Source organism: Melitaea cinxia, chromosome Z (assembly GCF_905220565.1).
Source record: "Melitaea cinxia chromosome Z, ilMelCinx1.1, whole genome shotgun sequence".
In the NCBI taxonomy this organism is placed as follows: domain Eukaryota; kingdom Metazoa; phylum Arthropoda; class Insecta; order Lepidoptera; family Nymphalidae; genus Melitaea; species Melitaea cinxia.
In genome coordinates, this window is record NC_059424.1 from 10,156,521 (window position 1) to 10,178,273 (window position 21,753).

A 21,753-nucleotide genomic window follows, 5' to 3' on the forward strand; every position below is an offset into this window, starting at 1 on the left:
GGTCGTACGCCAATTATCGCTCATCAAAGCTGGCTGTGATATGAATAAAAGAACACATCACAACCACTTCGTGAGCGATACTCGTACGTAGCACTTTGTAATATTGGGTGAGTAGAAGAGTTGTCACGCAGCCCAACTCGTCAAAAATGGCTGTGATATGAATCTATACCATGGCACAACCATTTTTACGAATGGGCCACAGACGAGACCCATTAGCGCTTTCTTCTTTGTTATCTCGTAACGTTTATTGATCTCCGTAAACCGACCACATCAAAGTGGCTGTGATATGAGACGATAAGACATTTCACAGCCGCTTTGACAGGCTAGGCCAGAGAACTATCGAATTGCAAACATCTGACGTGTACGAAGTTAAATCGGCAAGGTTGCAGCTCAACGGCGACGTAAACGTGTTCTTGCTCATCAAAGCTGGCTGTGATAGTTACGTTATGACCTATGACAAACCGACTTTGATGACAAGACCACATTCATTCTCAAGTCGTGAAGATTATCTGAAAATACTAAATGTTAGAAAATTACGTTTCAGTTTATTAAAACTTAATTTAGGTATTAAGTCAAATAAGGATCGTAATAGCTCGGGTATCTAAAAAGATAATTTATACATTGTAACATTGAGTAACATTAGTATTCTGTTTTCGTGAATAGGGCATTGACAACATATAAGGATTTAGAGGATTTGTTTTTTCCAATGCATGTAATGCATTCTACATTATAACTATTACCATAAAGTATAATTTTAATCTATAATTTATATTTCATATAAACAGCTCTCTTAACTCTTTAATAAAATTTTAATCATGACTATTAAATAAGGATTCTTGAATATTTCAGGAAAAGGGCCTACTCGTCTACCGGAACCTCGGATCGGAATCATTAATCTCTAGAATAACAAAACATGTAGCTACCCATCATCTCTACTAATATTATAAATTTGAATGTAAGTTTTCTTGTTAGGCTTTCACGCGGAAATTACTTAACCGATCATCATGAAACTTTGTACACATATTTCTGGAGGTATTAGAAGTAACATAGGATACTTTTTATTTTAAGAAATTCAATGAGTGCGAAGTCGCGGTTAAAAGCTAGTATTCTATATAATAGGCTATAGGCTAGTTTTTCTCAAATCAATACGACTTAAACCGCGGGGTACAGTTAGTTTATTATACTTTTTAAGTAAATGTTATTTTGTGTACTTCGAATGTATAAAATTGAAATATAAATTTTACTGGTAATTTGGATTAGCAGAAACGCCAATAAAATGACTCAGGTTAAACAATATAAAAAATTTCGCGCTCCATATATTTTATATCTACCCACATTCATTGCAACAGTTTAGTATTATATTCAAATAATATAATTCTTAAAGATCCTATTGATAGTATTTTCAGTTTTATTTAAAAAAAATACATTTCATTTTATGAAACAGTCACTCGGTGTGAAAAGTTACTCACGCACCGACCCCACTCAAAATTGTTCCAATCCATTAAATAGCTTTACCGCGTCACGGACATAAATTAGTTATTAAAATCGTTAGTTTTAAAAGAAGACCCTAATGTAGCTGTGGTATGCATTGAGGGTGCAACAAATCGCTAAGCTTATTCACAAAATAATGTTGGCAGCGTGATCTAATCATACGTTCGCTTTACATATTTGTATATATTAGCTGGCCCAGTAAACGTTTTTTGCCATATATGTTATTAGCCCCCTTAATCACCCCCCCCCCTTCCCCATTATAACTTAGGTTTACGGAAAATAGATGTTTGCCGATTCCCAGACCTACCCGATATGCACACAAAATTTCTCCGTCCAGTCTTTTTGGAGGAGTATTGTAACTAACATTGTGACACGAGAGTTTTATATACATATAAGAAAGATTTGTACCTATACAAAGCATTATATAGGATTGCAATCCAATCGAAAGGCGCTCGCTTTATTTTGTAGTTAACTAACAAACGTAAATACAAGTTGTTTAAATTCAATAATAAACAGTACATAGTGTTTTAGTTAAAATCGTCCTAATCATGTTTTAACCATTGAGCTATTATTACTAACGCTGTCTTTTGTCTGTTTCTTCCGGATAATCTCCGAAACGGCTAGACCGATTTTGACGGGACTTTCACTAGCAGTTAGCTGGTGTAGTAAGGAGTAACTCAGGCTACTTTTATTTTATAAATTTACTAGCTGACCTGGCGAACTTCGTATCACCTTATTTTTTTCTGGAATATAATAATAACATAATATATCAAAATAAAATATAGCCTATCTTTTAAGTTGGATCAAACTGCACACGGTGTGCAAATTTGACTAAAATCGGTTAAGTAGTTTAGGAGTCCATTGAGGACAAACATTGTGACACGAGATTTATATATATTAAGATTTATTTTATAACTCTGCGAACTGAACAATATCTTTTTGGTTAAATTCCACGTGGACAAAGTCGCGCGTACAGCTAATTATTTAATAAATAATAACCAATTCAACCCTGAAGTGTGATTACATTTACCAGCTAAATATATAACTAAAACTTTAGACAAGTTGCGGATATTACGCGCCGAAATTCTAAACCACTACTTTACTAAGCGAAAATTATACATAGAATCACGTCTGTGTACATTTTGCCTGTGAGTTTATTGATAAATACTATTTCGCACTGTGCTAAATATCAAAACCTATTTAGAACACAAACGTTAATTTATATTAAAAAAGGAGTTGGTTGACCGACTCTTCATCGTATTAACCAAACTGAATGTACGAACGTAAAATTAACCCGAACACAGTTTTTTTAGAACGTTTCAATTAAAAAAAATAGTCATCAGATCTTTATTTACGCCTCAATCATATAAATAACAGTCACGAAAATTTTAATCATTTAGTTGGGTATATTGTTATTGTTTACCTTAAATCTTAGTTTAAACGTTATGCATTTAGCGCTCGTGTCTGAAATCGATAGTATAAATATCCTAAGAAACAAACTAACAAGATCTAACGTTTACAATTTTATCTACTGACCGGAAAATTTTATCTGTAATATCTAGATTACTTTAATTGCAATATAATAGGAACTTGTTAATTTTGCCTCAAAACATTGAAAAAATAACATTAAATTATAATCTATCATAAATTTATAATTTAGTATTATAACAATGATATTCCCTACATACTAACTTATTACGTTTATGTGCATATATGCTGCGTAGTATCACCTAAGTTTATATTACTGCTTCTGTCTCTATACCGTCCATCAATATGCTTTCCTATAAATCCTGGATTAACGCCAATAAATAAGCAAAGCTAGTTGCTTAAGCTTTATTTAATTACATTAAATAGATGCCCATAAATTAAAAGCAGCCATAAATTACGTCGCACCGAGGAATGAAGATGATCAAGTACCTAAGCGTGACATAGCGTAAAGTTTCATGATATTTTAAAATTAAATCAAAAACTTTTAAATTTTAAATTAAGAAACCTGTAGAATCACGTCAGAAGCCCTATATTAAATACTGTCCACAAAAAAGAGCAAGGATTGAGTTTAAGAATTACGAAGTTTATGTGACGCAATTAATGAATGAAATCTAAAACTTACTTGAGATACGAATAAGCAACTTATTAATCAGATCCAAGTTTTCACAAGATTATGTTACCAAAAGTATAGTTGATTACTTTTAAACGTTTCTTTGGTAGAGTTACAAACATATTATTTTAAAACTTAGATGACTTTTCAGGTCAATATCACGTTAGAATATAATAATTTTACACCAACTACAACTTCTTTAATCAAAAATGTGACTATGCAACTTCGTGAGTTACAAAATTAATTGTAAATGTGATTATTTTTTGATCTATCAGCACCAGCGACGACTACTGATGATCTACCGTCACCTAAAATATTTTTAATTTCATTCGATCTGGAGGATTATTATCGAACACAAGTTGCATTGCAAATTACATATATACATATATACGTAATTAGGTAAATATAATAAAAAAAAGTACATTGGCATTCGTTTCTTAAATGTAACAAATTATAAAATGTATGTTACATTAAAAAACGAATTTAACATTGTAAATTAACATATTTAGCATTGCATAGTACAGTGTTAAGTATGAGGTTGTACTCTAAAAGAGAAATCATTCTATTTTTATTTCGTTTATTAGTCCAAAATAGATTTTATTTATGTATATGAAATAGCATAAATCACATTTAATTTACTGGTTCGTCTGCTTTGTCTGCAAGTAGATTAAATGTAATTAAAAACAATTTCTTTAGAAAAATTTAAGCGTATAAAAATACTATTCATAGTTCCATAATTAAGAAACTACTAAGTCGCACAGAACAGTAGGACAGACACTAATTACGTTAATGAACATTTTCCTTAAAATATTCTTAAGCAATTCCAAAGGCATATCGAGCAGACATATATTTATATTCACCTTTTACCTGAATTTTACTCTGTAAAAATATACAAAGACGTTTGTTTATTCTTGAAAAATTTCTGTTTTGAGTGTCTTTAAAATATTCTATAAACCACTAATAATGCTTGCCTTATTTCCAAAAATCACATTAAATATATAGTACACATAAAGAAAAAGTAAATAAACGTGGAAATTGAATTTCCCATATAATCCGTTACGAGTATATTATGACGCAAATGTAAAATATTGCTCTTAAACATACATACAAACATTTACACTTCCCATTATTAATTAAATCCACAAATAAATATAGTTGTGGTGCTTTCTATTTTTAGAATTAAAAAACTACGTATTTTTAATTGTTGTGCAATTTTTATTTTATGCATTTGTAACTTATCAAACAGTCTACTTGTAAAGATTTATTTTTAAAAATAAAATTACCGAACCTAATGCAAAAATAATTTTAACCAGATTATTATAGACAGTTATCTTTATTAACGTTTTTATTTGGTGATTTTTAGGACAACATAAAACAATTAAGAGGTTAATTAGTATTTGCAAGTTTAAAGTAGGTATATTTTTCTATACGTTCGCCATAATATTGCAACCAATTCAATGAATAAAAAAAAATTCGAATAAAAAAAGTTCGATTTTAAAAGCTCTATTGACTAAGAAAGGTTATACACTAACTTAGGGAACGTGCGTAGCGTCTTCGGTGCGACACAGCCCTGCCGTCACCAACCCAGCGTAATTATATTCTATTTTTTTTTTGGAATAGTCTTAAATAGTAAACAAATATGGCGTACTTCCGGCCACAGACAATAGAGTAATATTGTAAGTATAGCACGGTAACACAAAGAGCAAATGAATGAACAATATTAATAAGCCATAGACGAATATAAAATTCATTTTATGTTCAAATATTTAAACAACTAACTACTACTACTAGCTAACATATTGCTAAATTTATTTCAAAACCTAATAATACGTATATTGAATAATTTTGCTAAGAATTAGTAGAGGTACAGAATTACGAGAAATTGTCTAGAAAAAAAAAAAGTCGACCCTATTAATATTATTTGTATTTACTATGAATAAAAAACCTCGCGCCGGCGGCACACTCTCTCTAACATCTAAAAAAAATGACTAATAACATTGTTCTCCACGAAGCTCTCATTAGGTAATCCTACGTCTCATCCTAAAGTCCCAAAAAATTTTCCTGTGAACTACAGTCAAATTTTATGCCATTACTATGTGGTATACTTTAATATTATATGGGATAGCGTTAAAAATGTTCAGGGTGAAACTGATATTCAAAAATATTCATAATATAAAAAAAAAAAACCTTTAAAATGAACACTACCATAAAAGACATTTGCAATATTTTGTAAGCATTTTTTTTGCGCTTAACATAAAAAAAAGAAGAAAAAAAAAACAATAAAAAAAAAACAAATTAATAACAAATCGCTTTACGGTAACATTATTTAACAAATTATAATTCGTGAAAATTTAAAATATAGTTAAATAACATGGCCTATTTTATCGCTCATGCTGTTCATTCACTTAAACTCATTCACCTCTAAAAATATTATGACAACATCCCTATTTGCCTTTTAAAAGAAGATATTGAAATGTCATATTCGAACATATTAGTTATCTGTACTCAAGGAATTCGTATTTTAGATGTTTTTATGTGTTTAAAATGATAAATTGATATTTGTTTTCAGTGAAATAAATAGTAAATGGAGTTTTACAAATGTCCGTAAGCTATTGTGTTGTGAAAGTGAATGATAAATGCGGAAAAAACGTGAATTACGATTGACAGGGGTTTGTTTACAAAATAAGACTCTTCCAAAAAAACGAAATATATGTGACTATGGGCAAAACACATGAGTTTAAGTCATTTTTGGCGCGAACTTGTGGAGGCCTATGTCCAGTGGACTGTGATAAGCTGAAGTGATGAACTTAGGAAACGATCAGTCACCACAACACTAAACCACAAGGTCAGGCTACTTCGTTACATATGTACTGCATACAGATATATTAATATATTTATATTACTCTAATATTTATTATGGGCACATATGTACTATGATCAGTGAGTTCATCCATTACTAACTATAAAATTGTGTATTGCCCCTATCATTAATTAACAAACTTGATGATACCAACATGACTTGGTATTGATTATTATTGTTAGGCTTTTCAAGACGCAATAAATACAATCTTTTGAATACAGAAAAGTAATTTGGTTACCAGATTATAATATGAAGGATTTGAAGATATAAATAAATAATGACCAACAGTAATACAGTGAGATATATTATTGAAAATGTGGTACATATATCTGTACAAGCTACTTAATTATGTTTTATCAAGTTAAACAAGGAGAATTTATTTCCGTAATGTGATACGATGATTGTTCAAACTCAGATAATGTAGCCGTAGTGACCGCGTAGGTAAAAACGCACTGATAAAAATTGTTGTTTTGCTTTACTGTTCAAACAAATAACGTAATATGATATGTTTAGGTATAAATTTCATTAAATCGCACATTACACATTTACTACATTAAGCAACTTCCTAGATTTCTTTAAACACTATCTGTCGCAAATATTTGATATTTATATATTATAATATTTATATTTTATTTTTAATGTTTATGTATTCGTTTCATTTTTCGTATATATTTATTCAAAAAAGTTAACACTGTTACAAATGCATAAAATCAGAGTAAGCTTAATTATATGCGAATTTCATTAGTACTTACATATTAATATTTAGTTACCAATACAACCGTAATGAACACTTTGTAAAGTAAACCATAAGTTGCCGGGGACCATCAATGAAACAAATCATACCAAATTTTTAAAGTATTTAGATCATCCGTCATGTTTCGTCGACTTTTGGGCTCTCCTCTCCAACCACTTCCTTTCTACATTGGCAAAAATTTAATAATTCTCTACGATTCATTCATGTTTTTTGCAAAAATGGGAATTACTTAACTTTGAAAATTGTAAAAAAATATATAATGGTAGTGAAGAAATTTTCAGTTGCACTCAAGTCACAGAACGTACTTTAGATACATAGTATCACGCTAAGCCGTTTTCTCTTTTTTACTCTACTTGCGGACATGTTTTATGGACGGTCCCATGGCTATAAAAACATAAAAGTACCATAAAACAAACATGTAAGACGTTAATAATAATAAATTTTCTGTTCTTCACGATTCAACGAAGAAATTTGCTCGATCCGCATGAAAGACAAGGTAGTGAGAATTTTTGATGTACTAGGACATCTCACTACTCGAGTCTTTCACGAGGCAAGGAGCTACCTTCGACGACTGTTGTTAAGTGCACATTGCTGTCAATCTTGTGTCAAACGCTGTCCCAATGTCCAATTGCTGTTGAACTAAAAGCTCGTAATTTTTTACACACAAGTATCGTTCGTGGAAATGTTATAAACGGTAAGTGAAAAATGTAATAAGGTATAGTAGAATTATTTCTAAACTCGACCTAGTAAATAATCATTACAGCGCCCTTACTATCTATCGGGCGTAGTAAAATGAATGAATGTACATATTGGTATGTAAAATGCTATCGAGTATTTGCATAGTACAATCAGAAAAATGAGTCAGTTCCCTGAATGATAACTTTATATCTGTATAATTGTGTTTGCTCGCAAACGAAAAAAAACCGACTTCAATTACATCGACGAGTAATACAACGTAGATCGACGACAAAATAGTCAAGTAACTACGCGTTATCAAAGATTACTCAAAAAGTAGTTATCAGATCTCAATAAAATTCATATGTGACCACATGACAAACATCAGCTTTCGATTAAATTAAAAATTATTAAAATCGGTACACCCAGTAAAAAGTTATAGTGGATTTTCAAGAGTTTCCCTCGATTTCTCTGGGATCCCATCATCAGATCCTGGTTTCCTTATCATGGTATCAAACTACAGATATCCCCTTTCCAACAAAAAAAGAATTATCAAAATCGGTACATCCAGTAGAAAGTTATTGCGGATTTTCGAGAGTTTACCTCAATTTCTCCGGGATCCCATCATCAGATCCTAGTTTCGTTATCATGGTACCAAACTAGGGATATTCTCTTTCCAACAAAAAAAGAATTATCAAAATCGGTACATCCAGTAGAAAGTTATGCGGTATAATACAACGTAGGTCGACGAAAAAAGCGTCAAGTAAAAACGCATTATTAGATATAACTCGAAAAGTAGTTGTTAGATCTCAAATAAATTTAAATGGGACCAATTGGCACACAAAACCTTTCGATTAAAACAAAATTTGTCGAAATCGGTCCACACGGGCAAAAGTTCTGATGTAACATACATAAAAAAAAAAAAAAAAAAAAAAAAAAAAAAAAAAATACAGTCGAATTGAGAACCTCCTCCTTTTTTGGAAGTCGGTTAATTAAGTGTGATAGAACAATGTTATGAGAATCGCATTCCTTATCAAATTTATAGTAGCTTGACTAACAGACGAAACAGACATTTTACTGTTGTGAGCAATGTCAATAAAAACAATATCGTAATAATTAATATGTTACATTTGTCTGCTAACAATACATATAAGTGTTATTTTAATCTGTCTTATCTTTATCGATTGTTATGTGATATTGACCTTTTTTTGATATATTGAGATGAGCTATCTCGATAATAAACTGATAAAGTATCAAAGCAGCTAACTTCCGTTTGTTGTTTATGATATACCTACATACAAACAGTATAATAAGTGGAGTAAAACAAAGTATTCTTTAACTTTTGTCACAAAGTAATCGAAGATAGGTAACATCTAAAACCAATATTTGCTCGGACTTTTGAAGAATGCGATACCGTCAATACTTATAGGACACTTTTTCTGTATCAAAATTATATTTTACACACTATTTTAATTTACTATTAAAGAATTAGAAGTTCATGCGGATAACTCTATCAATCGATAGTTATCGCTTTAATATAAATAAATATATACATCCTACTAATATTATAAACGCGAAAGTTTGTATGTATGGATGTATGGTTATATGGATGTATGGATGTATGGATGTGTGTTCCTCTTTCACCCAAAAACCATCGAATGGATTTTAATCAGTTTACAATAATGTAGCTTATACATTAGAATAACACATAGGCTATATTTTTAAAGATAGTTGTGAATCGTCCAAAACATAACGATAATTGTCAAGTAAGTCGGAAAAAAATCTACCATCAGCGAACTATTCTGGCGTACGCTGCAAAAACTGTAGAGCTTACACGTATGTTTATAATGAATAAGAGAAATGTTTATCTTAATTAGTTCTACAAACTAGTCCGCGACAGGATATATCTATCTTTTATGAGTAAGCCATTATTGCCAAAACAGTGAATCATAAATACAATAAAAATTGATAATAGGTATATTTCTAACGCACATTTGGTAATAACAAATTGATTTGTATGTCGCAGAACCAATTTTGATGAATTTTGGTATAAAGATAGATATTGAGAAGATAATAAGCTACTCGAAGTACTTACTAATCCTGCGCAGACAAAGTCGCAGGTACCAGCTAGGACATATATATATATAGCATACAAATAGAAAGAAGGTCTTGATGAATATTTTTTTATGATAAGTCGAAGAATGAGCTTATTTTTTTTTAACAGTAATAGAAATAAATATTGTACCTCTATTTTACTTATAAACTAACCCTCTCTTATCGCAATCACATATCGTAAGTATCATGAATGTATTTTTATTTATTTATATTCTTTATTGCACTAAAAATAACACACAGTACAGAAAAATTACACACAAAGTTGGCAAAGGGCTTATCTCTAGAAGAGATCTCTTCCAGTCAACCAATGGTCATGAGAGTGAGTGTCATATAGCGGCGGTGTAACGGTCATTCAAAATAAAAAGTACATCAAAAATTTCTTTGTCTAATCTCCAATTTACGTCGGTAATCGGTCAAATAACCTGTGCTTATTTGGCAAAACAAAAAGCTACAAAAATCAAAATTGCCTTAATTTATTACGTAATAAAAATATTACGATACATATTAATATAATGAGATATATACATTATTATATTATACTATAACAATTTATTCAACTCTTATTTGACTTGCGCTGATCTTCTTTTTTATTCAAAATTGAATTAGGTGTATGGTCGTACCGTCACACAGACACTGTCAATTTACGCAGATGCTTCAACGCATGCGTATGAGATGCTATTCGATCGTCTAGTGTTCTGACACGTATTTACGTACGGTTTAGTCGTTAGGTAAGGATATACTAGTCGATATGAGTGATAATTAATAATACATATTATTAAAATAATATATTGTTATACTACCATGCGTACATATACTATATATATTTGTACACGTCCACACGTTACATCAATTTCACAACGTGTGACATTTTATTATCACTTAAAGCGATTTAACATCAATTACATAACCATTTAGATTGTGTGGTATGTTACCGAGACTGATAACGAGAAAACTAAAATATACGTTAAACACAACCAATTACCATTCACTATTTTTATTTCGTTTATTTACCAGCGATTACACAATTTATTAACGCTTTTCATACTTATATTTAAATAGCAGCTATACTTATTACTTGTTATATGACATACATTGTTATATGACTTACATTGTTATATGACGACGGTTCTGGTGTAACTTTTTTGCTAATTTGTCAGATACGACATTTTATTTGTATACTAATTTTATAAAAAAACTGTATATTTTGTGAAGTTTATACTGTCCGACCGACCATACCGTCGACGATATATTATTAACTAGCAGTGACCGCGACTTCGTCCGCGTGTATTTTAACAAAAAAGTTATTTTGCAGTTCGCAAAGTTACAAAAATAAATACATTTCTAAAATAAAAGTATCCTAAGTTACTTTTCATTACATCAGCTTCAGAGCTGTTTCAGAGATTAGCCGGAACAAACAGACAGACGGACAGAGACGAAAATTGTAAAAAAATATATTTGGGTATATGTACCATGTGTGTGTGTGTGTACATCCATATGCATTTAGTAAAAAGCTGTTATTTTAATATTACAAACATACACTCCAATTTTATTTATTTGTATAGATTAACATTCGATTAAACAGAACTAATAAACGTAAACAGAGTTTTAACTTTAATAAGAACAGTGATTGAAAGAATGAAAACTTGTCTCATCCACTTACAAAAATATGTACCTTGGTAGAATTAAATAAATTAGTATTCGTAATTAGTAGTAGTAGAATTGAATAAATTAGTTTTCAGTTTTCTAGCCCTGCAATGAATAAAATATAACCTGACGACAATGATGAAAAACTGGCTGGGTTTAGTTAAGAAAAAACGTGAGCTTCTATCGATTAAGCGAAAACTAGTTCAATTCATGAGAACAGTTCTAATAACTTTTTTTTTATCTATGGTTTAATTACAATGAAAAATAATTGTGTTCATTTAGGTCAACCAGTAATCAACGTACGTAACAGAAAAAAATGGCGTACTTTTTCGTATTTACGCATTTTTAAAGTAGCTCTAAATTTACTCTCCAGATCTTAACCAAATTTAAATGGGATCATGTGACAAGCACTAGCTTTCGATTTAAAAAAGAATCATGAAAATCGGTCCCATCCAGTAAAAGTTCTACGGTACGTACATAAAAATTATGCGTTTGTACACGTATACAACGAACGTATTTGAAGTTATCGGGCAGTGATTAGATCACGTTGCCAGCGTTATTTTGTGAATTAGCTTAGCGATTTGATGCACCCTCAGTGAATACCACAGTTACTTTAGGGTGCGCTTTCAAAACTAGCGGTTTTATTAATTAATTTGTACCCGTGACGCGGTAAAGCTATTTAATGGATTGGAACAATTTTGTGTGGGTCGGATCTCGATTAAATTAAATAGAACCATGTGACAAGCACCACCTTTCGATTTAAAAAACAATCATCGAAATTGGTACGCCCAGTAAGAAGTTCTGAAGAAACAAAAATAAAAAATGAAAATAATCGAATTGAGCACATTCTCCTTTTTGTGAAGTCAGTTAAAAACGTTAGTTTATGTTCTCATTTCTAACATTTAGATACCAGGCGTAAAATGTGTGACAATACTTAAATTATACATAGTCTGGCCATAAATACTGTTACAATTAAAAATAAACAAAACATTGCATTTGAATTTAGAATCTGTCATTTTTATACGATTGTTCATTGTTTTCTCATTCTCGCGCCATTAAATTGTAAAATATTTTTTGATATTAAAATGGAGTGGGGTGATGAAGAGAACCGAATCGCTGTGATTGCATTACACAAAGTAAGTATGGAGCCAAACAAAATTTTTAAAACTATCTATACGCTTGGTATTAGTCAAATGTTTGTGTACCGGGCTATTGATAGGTCCAATGAAACCTCCTCGGTTTGTGACAGAAAAAGATCTGGCCGTTCACGTAGAGATCGTACGAAAAAGGCGATCAAATCAGTAAGGGAAATAATTCGAAGAAATTCTTTCAGAAAACAACAGATTTTATCTCGCGAGATGAAGATAGCACCTATAGAACCGTGTCACGTATTTTAAAAGATGACTTAGGACTTGCAGCCTATGAGATACGCACTGGTCATCTTTTAACGGATAATTTAAAAAAGAATAGGTAAAATCAAAACAACTACTTATAAGCGGTACGCAAAGGTATGTCACAGAAATCTTTTGTTTACGGATGAGAATATTTTTACAATTGAGCAATATTTTAACAAACAAAATGACCGTATTTATGCTAAGTAAGTAAGTAAGTAAGTTCTAAGTAATCCTTCCAATTAGTCAACAGAGAACAACGTGGGCATTATCCGACTGCTGTGATGGTTTGGTGGGGTGTTAGCTGCGAAGAAGTGACTAAGCCATATTTTTGTGAAAAAGGTATCAAAACATCGGCACAAGTATATCAAGATACCATTCTTGACCAGTTAGTTAAACCCCTTAACAACGCCATATTCAATAATTGAGAATGGTCTATTCAGAAAGACTGCGCTGGGTCATAAAGCTCGATCCACCCAATCTTGTTTAGAAACCAACGTCCCGGACTTCATCAGAGCTGAAGATTGGCCGTCATCTTGTCCCGATCTTTATCCGCTGGATTATGATTCATAGTCAGTTTTACGAGTGTGGCTCGTTCTAAATGCCATGATAATTTGGAGTCCCTCATACAATCTATACGATTGGTAGTAAAGAATTTTCCCATGGAACGAGTACGTGCTTCTATTGATAACTGGCCTCAACGTTTAAAATACTGTATTGTAGCTAATGGAGACAACTTCGAATAAACTTTATATTTTTAATGGTTTTATATTCATGTATTTAACTAACATGCTGTATAAATCTTACGTGCAATAGATTTTTTTTTTCGTAACGATATTTGACGACGCGTTGGCGCAGCGTTCACATAGATGGTTGTGGCGCTAGCGGTCGCGGATTCGATCCCCGCACATGACAATTATTTGTATTGGCCATGGACATGTTTGTTGATGTCGTGGTCTGGACGTTTGTGCTTGTATATAGTAAATTATGAGACATATACCGAGTAAATTTGGTATAATAGAATATCTAATATATAAAATTCTCGTGTCGCGGTGTTTGTAGTTAAACTCCTCCGAAACGGCTGGACCAATTTTTATGTAATTTTGTGTGCATATTGGGTAGGTCTGAGAATCGAACAACATCTATTTTTCATCCCCCTAAGTTATAAGAGGGGGGATTAGGGGGTTAATCACATATACGGCAAAACAACGTTTGCGGGGTCAGCTAGTATTTATATATTTTGTAAATTTAACAATTATAGTACATATTATATAAGCTTTATAAGATATTGCTTCTTATAAGTATAATTGATAAGTGACGTGGTTACTCTGTAACAAAGCCGTTTTTTTTTTGTTTTTTTTTGAAAAATATAGTTTAGTTTTGCTTTATGTAATTTTAATTATTAATTTTCATGTTTTATTGTATTTTATATGTTAAGGTTCAAAAGGTGATTTACATTGTATGTTAGTTGTGTCATGTTATCAATATTTTATGTATATGTGTATTGTTATATTTTTATATTTTTTATCTATAATTAACAGAGTTTGTCTGAAAGAAATCACTAATTAAAACCTTTGCACTTAAAGTTTGAATATTATAATTTTCTGTAATTTCATTTTAAAATATACAGTAAAATTTTGGATAAATTAATTAAAATGATTTACTTTAATTATACATCAAAACAAGGAAGTTTTCCTATTTTAATAAGATACAGTTCCAAGATTTTGATAATTATAAACTTAATAAATTGACTTTGTTATGTGAAAGAAAATTTATAATTTATTGTTGTGATAACAATTACGTAAACATTACACGTTCATAACTTTATATTTGGATAATAGTGATAAGGAATGACGTAATTTCATATAATTTTGATATACTTCTCGACTCTGTTGGTTTTAATATATTTCTTTTAGCTTTTGTTAATTATTGTACTCAGTTTTGTAAATAATTTAATTTAAATCATTTGTCATCAAGTGTGTTTAATACAGTAATATATAATTGATATATAATATGAATTTCTATTTAATACAGTCATAATGTATAATTAATAACTGCGATATGAATTGTATTAAAAAGCCATAGAGAGAAAGAGAGACTGAGAGATTGAATTGTTAAATATGATTTTGATTTCACTATAGTAAAAAGAAATCATCCGGAATAGCTTGCGATTTCTTAGTCAGGCTTAGGGCCTGTTAGCTGCTAACGTTATGACAGATGACTATTCTTTCCATCGGATTGCACAATATTTTAACTTACTAGCTGTGCCCGCGACTTCGTCCACGTGGAATTTAACATTATTATTGTTCAATTTGCGGAGTTATAAAATAAATAAATTTCTAAAATAAAAATAGCCTAAGTTACTCCTTATTATGATAAAAATTGTAAAAAATGTTATTTTGGTATATGTACCGCGTACCGTCCGTCCATATGCATTTATTAAAAAGCGGTTATTTATTTGTATAAATTTATATTCGCAGTTGTGAATCTAAAAGTTGTAGTTTCTTAATTGAATCCAAACAACGTTAAAACGTTTTTTACCGCCTTTTTTTATATTCTACTAGCTTTTTTAGTCGCACTAACTCAGAAGCCTTTGTGGCTTTGCTGAAGATCACTTTATTTATTATTTATTTAAATTCTTTATTCTACAATAAATACAATAATACAAGTGTGTACAAAAGGCGGGCTTAACGCTAATGCTTTTTCTACAAGCCAACCTTGGTGTGTGCAAGAAAGTATAGGTCATGACATGATCAAATGCATAGTTTACGATTCTATAAAGGACATACAGACAAACATTAATTTAATTATACAATAAAAACGAATGTTGCTAAGCGCATAACTCGAGAAATGGCTCGACTAGTTCAGCTAATTTATATATATATATATATATATATAGATTTGTATTCTATATGCAGGATCATCTTTACCGGTGAAAGAGGCTCCTAGACTAATATTTAGGTGAATAAAGTTTTGAAACTTAAATCGGATCGAACCAGCGGTATTTAACAAACCTATAAAATGCTTAGTAAGCTATAACAATAGAAGTAAATGATAGATTACTAGAGTTAGACAAAGTCATATAAGGATTGTCTAACTCGTTAGCTAATCAGAAAAAAAACTTTACCCAAAAGGTCATATCATAACAATATCAAGCGACTCCTGGAATAATCTCAATTTTCATAAATTTTAAACCCATACTCCAACCTGTTAAGTCAAACATATTCAAAAATAAAACAGTATATATAGATCATCATCAGAGAATCGATTGAAATATGTAGTGGTGTATGACGTCTGTGTAGACGCCAGCTAAAAACGTTAATATTACATTTTTTCTGTATTTTGTATTTTTTACTTATTTTTATATGTAGAAAATTAATAATAATAATATTTTTTAAATATTTGATGTCACTATCTATTGTAACTGATAAAATTTAATACATATCATTAATTTAATATTTATGTATTTTTAAATGATTTCAAGATTTTTGTGTTCTAATTTTACCTAAATGATGCTTTTTATGATATTTAAATCGGATTTTCGTCATATTCATATCAAAAGGCAAATAAAATCAGGATAATTATTTTCAGTTGGCTATATAAAAAATAATTAATGATTTTTTTTTAAACTGCATAGTCATATGAAGAATTTAGTTTCTGTCATGTACATAATTTATTTAATCGGTAATAGGTCATATAACAGTTGTATGAATGCAAAATCAATTATTTTCATATAAAATAAAACATTTATTTTTTACTATATAAAAAAATGCTGATTGTTTAAACATATGTTATTTTCTTCATTTTCGTATCTAAGTATGCCTACGTGGGTGTGCGACGATCACAGATAAGTCATGCAATCTATACCTTTAATTGTAACTAATAGATGATAATTTTAACAACATATTTGGTGTATTAACAGAGAATAACACTTAAGTTAGTAGTAGTTCTTGAGAAAAGTTACAATGTGGATCAGACATATGATCGAATAAATTTGCTCAACAACTCGGTAGTCATTCACATTCGGCAAGATTTATTTATTTAATCACTTTTAATTTAAATACAATTAAGAAATTGTTTGTATAGCTCCGTTCTCCAGGGCCGTTTACCAAATTTAAATAAACCTTATTTTTAGTATACTAGAGGTTGTCCAGTGGTCGAAAGTTGACCACAATTAATTTAAATTATAAGTTTGAACATTATTAAGGTACTGTTGTCAAAGACTATTACTATCATATTATAACAACTGAATTTATGATGATTATGTTTGACATTCATTAAATACTTAATTATATATAATCTATAATAAATTAGTATATAATCTATTTTCAATTTGACCACAGACTTTAACAATAAACAAAAGCGTATAAGTGCGTGTGTGTGTATGTGTCAAATATATAGTAGCGTGTGTAATGTTTTTTCTATTGATTTGAGGTATTTTTAACGCATAGTTTAAATAAAATATTAGCAAACTGCACTCCTTCTCTATAAAAAAATATATGTCTGTATAAGTCCTCCGTCCGAGCAATTTTCTTAAAAAGGTGTACAAAGTTTTTGCTTCACGTATTATGGATATTGATAAAAACAAATTCAAATAAAATAAGCATATGATAACTCGAAACAAACCTAAAACCTTCAATAAATTTTCTCGATTTTCATAAATTTTAAAACTATCTATTACAAAAGTAAAATAAATTAACAAATCGACAGGTAGAAAAACCTTATGGCTTTAAATCCGCCTCTGATCTCTTGAGCAACGTAATTTGTATAATTGAAAAACAAAGAGGAATAAGTTAAAATTATACTATCCTTATATGTAACTTTTCTGGAAGTTGGTAAACACTAATTATTAACACGTTATAAACGATATAATTATTTACACATTATAAATATCGGCTAATATATGCTGTGTGGCTACGGCATCAAAGAATATAGCCACCCCCTCTCTTCCCGTGGGTGTCGTAAGAGGCGACTAAGGGATAGCATAGTTTCCACTACCACCTTGGAACTTATAAAGCCAACCGATGGCGGGATAACCATCTAACTACTGACTTTGAAATACACAGGCCGAAGACGGGCAGCAGCATCTTAGGTGCGACAAAACCAGCCCTGCGGTCACCAACCCGCCTGCCCAGCATGGTGACTATGGGCAAAACACATGAGTTGACGCCATATTTGGCGCGATGAAATGTGTGATGATGATGAAATAGCAATATGTAGACTTATTTAAATTATTATATTTTACTGCTATCCGTACTTTAAGTAAAATACGAAAACAGCATTGACGTCACTAGACTCCATGTCACTAGTTAATTACGTCAAATCGAGTTTGTTACTAGAACTCAATATGGAAAGTGTTAAATAAGTGATGTTAAATAATTCTATCAATTTATATATTTAAAACTATATAACTATATGACCTGTAAACATTATTTTAGATAGCATATTATTTTTTTAACATACAAAACTATTAGATATAAGTGGAGTGGAGTCGAGAGTAGAGTGGAGTTGAAAATTTCGTTTATTGAAAAAGTTTAAAAAAAAATTACTATCTTTCCACTAGCAAATTATAAGCGATAAGGTCACCAGTTATGTTTATACATATATATTTTAATATTGTTTATGAAAAGTGTCAAATAAATAATTTGAAATGAATGCAATTGAAAATCATGAAACTATTACAATCTTAGCCAAATGAACAAAAATTTTGTTCATAATATTATGAACATTCTGAAAACCCCCTATAAGGAAACTATTCATATCCTCATATATATTAATACGCTAAAGGTTAAGATGTTTGCCTGTCTTTTAAAAAAACCTCACAATTACTTCACATAAATTATGTATCATTTTATAGATAATTGCCTGCTCTACCGGCATCAACAACTAAAAAAATATTATTGCTTTTGTTTTTGTAAATTAATTAATTATTAGAATGATGTATATATAACGGCTTTAATTTTGAAACAACGTCAACATGACTGAAAGTCGCTAATTTTTTTTTTACTTATTTAGTGCGAATTATTCGCACGGGTTAGCTAGTTATTATTAAATTAAAAAACTTATTAATAGTTTTCTCAGTCTGTAAAAAATAGTTAGAATGTTGTGAGCAGGTAACGTGTGGTGGTTTCGACACACACGATTGCCTGTCTCGTATTTGTTCTGATCATTCCATGATGTTACTTTTTATCTTGTACCTATATGACTTTAAATTTTTAAAAGAGTACCGAGAGTTTTTTTCCTCCAGCTTTTTTTCTCTCGACCGAAGACGAGGACATAATAGGAAGGTAATGTCTACCGAGACATTAGAAATTTAAAGTAACTTAATATTTTGATTGTTTTGACTAGGTTAAGGTTTCACATAGCACTCATAAATATAATAGCATATATAAATTTTTATTTTATTGTTTGTTTTTTTTTGCTACCTTTACTTTCTTTTATTATTGTCGAGTTTTTGGTAATTTATTTGTATTATTATTTTTGTAAATGACATTATTTTGACTTTCGGTAAGTGTGTGTATCGCCTTATGACGAAATAAATGTTTTCAAATCATTTCATTTCATTGAAATCGACCGGCTACTGAAGAAAAATCATCTACTAGGTAATCAAGTGACATAAGTTTAGTTACAAAAGTTTGTGGCTCTGGTTAAAGTGATAACTAATATTACTTCGAACATAATGTTAAAAAATTACGCATTAAGAAATTACGTATAGCTAGTCGCCACTTTTTACGCCTTTGATACCTGGTATCTGCCAAAGTAACCACGAGTTAAACTTCATATTTGGCCATTGTTTCAACCTGTGAGCCAACCGGGAGCATGCGCTGAGAAACTTTCAGCTTTTATAAAATGACGAGGGTCTGGCCCTCACGGGCTCTTGAGTTAGTATAATCAAAAAATATTATTATAAAACAACTTTTTCAGATATTATCGTGGTGTATTAGGTTTTTTACATACCCAACGTTTCGGATACTTTACGTTTACAGCAACCACGGTCACGAAAGGATAAAAATATTTCATGTCTGTCTGTTCGTAATATTGTCAATGCCCTTAATAAAATATTTGAAGTAAAAATATAATTCGATAATCTGCACATAATCGATAAAATAAAACGAAAAAAAATACAATACTAACACAAAATAACAATTATATTAGAAAAAAAAAAAAACCTTCGTCGATCGTCGTAAATAAATTATTAACATAATCATTATTGCCCAACTAAACAAATGCTCATGGCTTCCCAAGAGTAATTTCAATTTATTAAACTTGAAATTGTTCTCATACTTTTCCTTTGTAAATTAACAAAAGATACGCAATAATTTAGCTCATTTCATGTTTATAGATTTCAAAACAATGAACAGGAAAACATATAAATAACAAAAATGGATCGGTTTGCGTACAATAGTTGTTATACACATTTGTAATTTTAAAAATATATATTGACGATATTGATGTTTTATTAATTAACAATATGTTAACAAAACAAAATATCTTTTAACAAATGACTAAGTAAAATTTTAACCGATTGTTGTAAATAAAATAAGGAAAATCGCAGGAGCTTGTATGAAATATCTCGCTGGCATGATATAAGGATGAAATGACTAATTAAATAAAAATACAATAAAAAATAAACGAAACAGAAGGAATATATGAAAAACTAAATTTAATTTATCAAACAAAAAGGGAAATATGTATTTCTCCATCATATTGTTAGACCTACCTGATCGGTAATAATATTCCTCAGACTAGCATTGATGAATCAAGCTGACGTCATTCGCGATGATGACATATGCAGCGCCTCACGCCGTACAGGAAGCTGTCAAAATTTATTAATTCCATTCAAACCGTTCGATTACCCTTAAAGTATTGGCCATTAAAATATATGTTCTGAAATACTGTGACATACATCATTATTATTTTACGATCGCAAAGCTTACTGTAACGTTACAAAATAATGTCACCGTTTAGCTTTGGATGATAGGCATATAATTTTGTATTACAATGTCTTACCAATGTTAACCATTTAGATGACATTTATATCTTAACAAATCGCACGAGCATTTTATATTTTCGCATAGCATGAAGTAATCATAACACTTTTCAAATTAACAAAAAATCTTATAGGGTAAAATATACTAATATAATAATAATGTAATACAATTTTTATTTACCTGTCTGTGCGTAATTCCTTCTTTGTTAATTTTTTTCAAAAGCTGACATCTTGAACTTCTTTGAGGCGTATCAGCAACTGTCATTGTTCAACATCTGTAACAAGGAAGAAAAAAAACTTTAACTGCTAATAAACGAAAACGCATTTTATTTAAACGCATATACAGCTATTATAAGGTAAGACGCACAGCTTATTTAGCACATTTCACTAGCACAGATAATAAAATTATTAACAGTAAAAATATAAAACAATTCGCATGTTGCAACGTCAGCTTATAAAAAGTAGTGTAACTACAGGCAATTACGATAAAGAGAATATAATAAAACTTACCAGTCAGGTCCGAGGGTAATTACAACGCCTAATTAGTTTATTTGTCCTTCCTTTGCCGATTATATACCTGCAGACACAAAAGAAGAAAATATTTGAAGGATTCAAGGAAGACTGTAAATTAACATTTAAATAAAATAACGTATACAAGGAATAATCCTGGTTTTTATTATTCCTTTCTTAAAAATAATACAATATTTTTTTTACCTAAACGATGTTCTACTGCCA

At 30.2% G+C, this 21,753-nt stretch overlaps 1 long non-coding RNA gene across 1 annotated transcript in view; it reads right to left on the minus strand.

The window, feature by feature from the left end:
- The window catches only part of LOC123668605, a 31,840-nt gene that overhangs the window by 504 nt on the left and 9,583 nt on the right, over positions 1-21,753 (minus strand). The window contains exons 3-5 of the long non-coding RNA XR_006745602.1: positions 21,529-21,595; positions 21,200-21,293; positions 20,749-20,844 (exon numbers count right to left, since the gene is read on the minus strand). This is a non-coding gene — a long non-coding RNA (uncharacterized LOC123668605). The remainder of the gene's footprint in view (positions 1-20,748; positions 20,845-21,199; positions 21,294-21,528; positions 21,596-21,753) is intronic.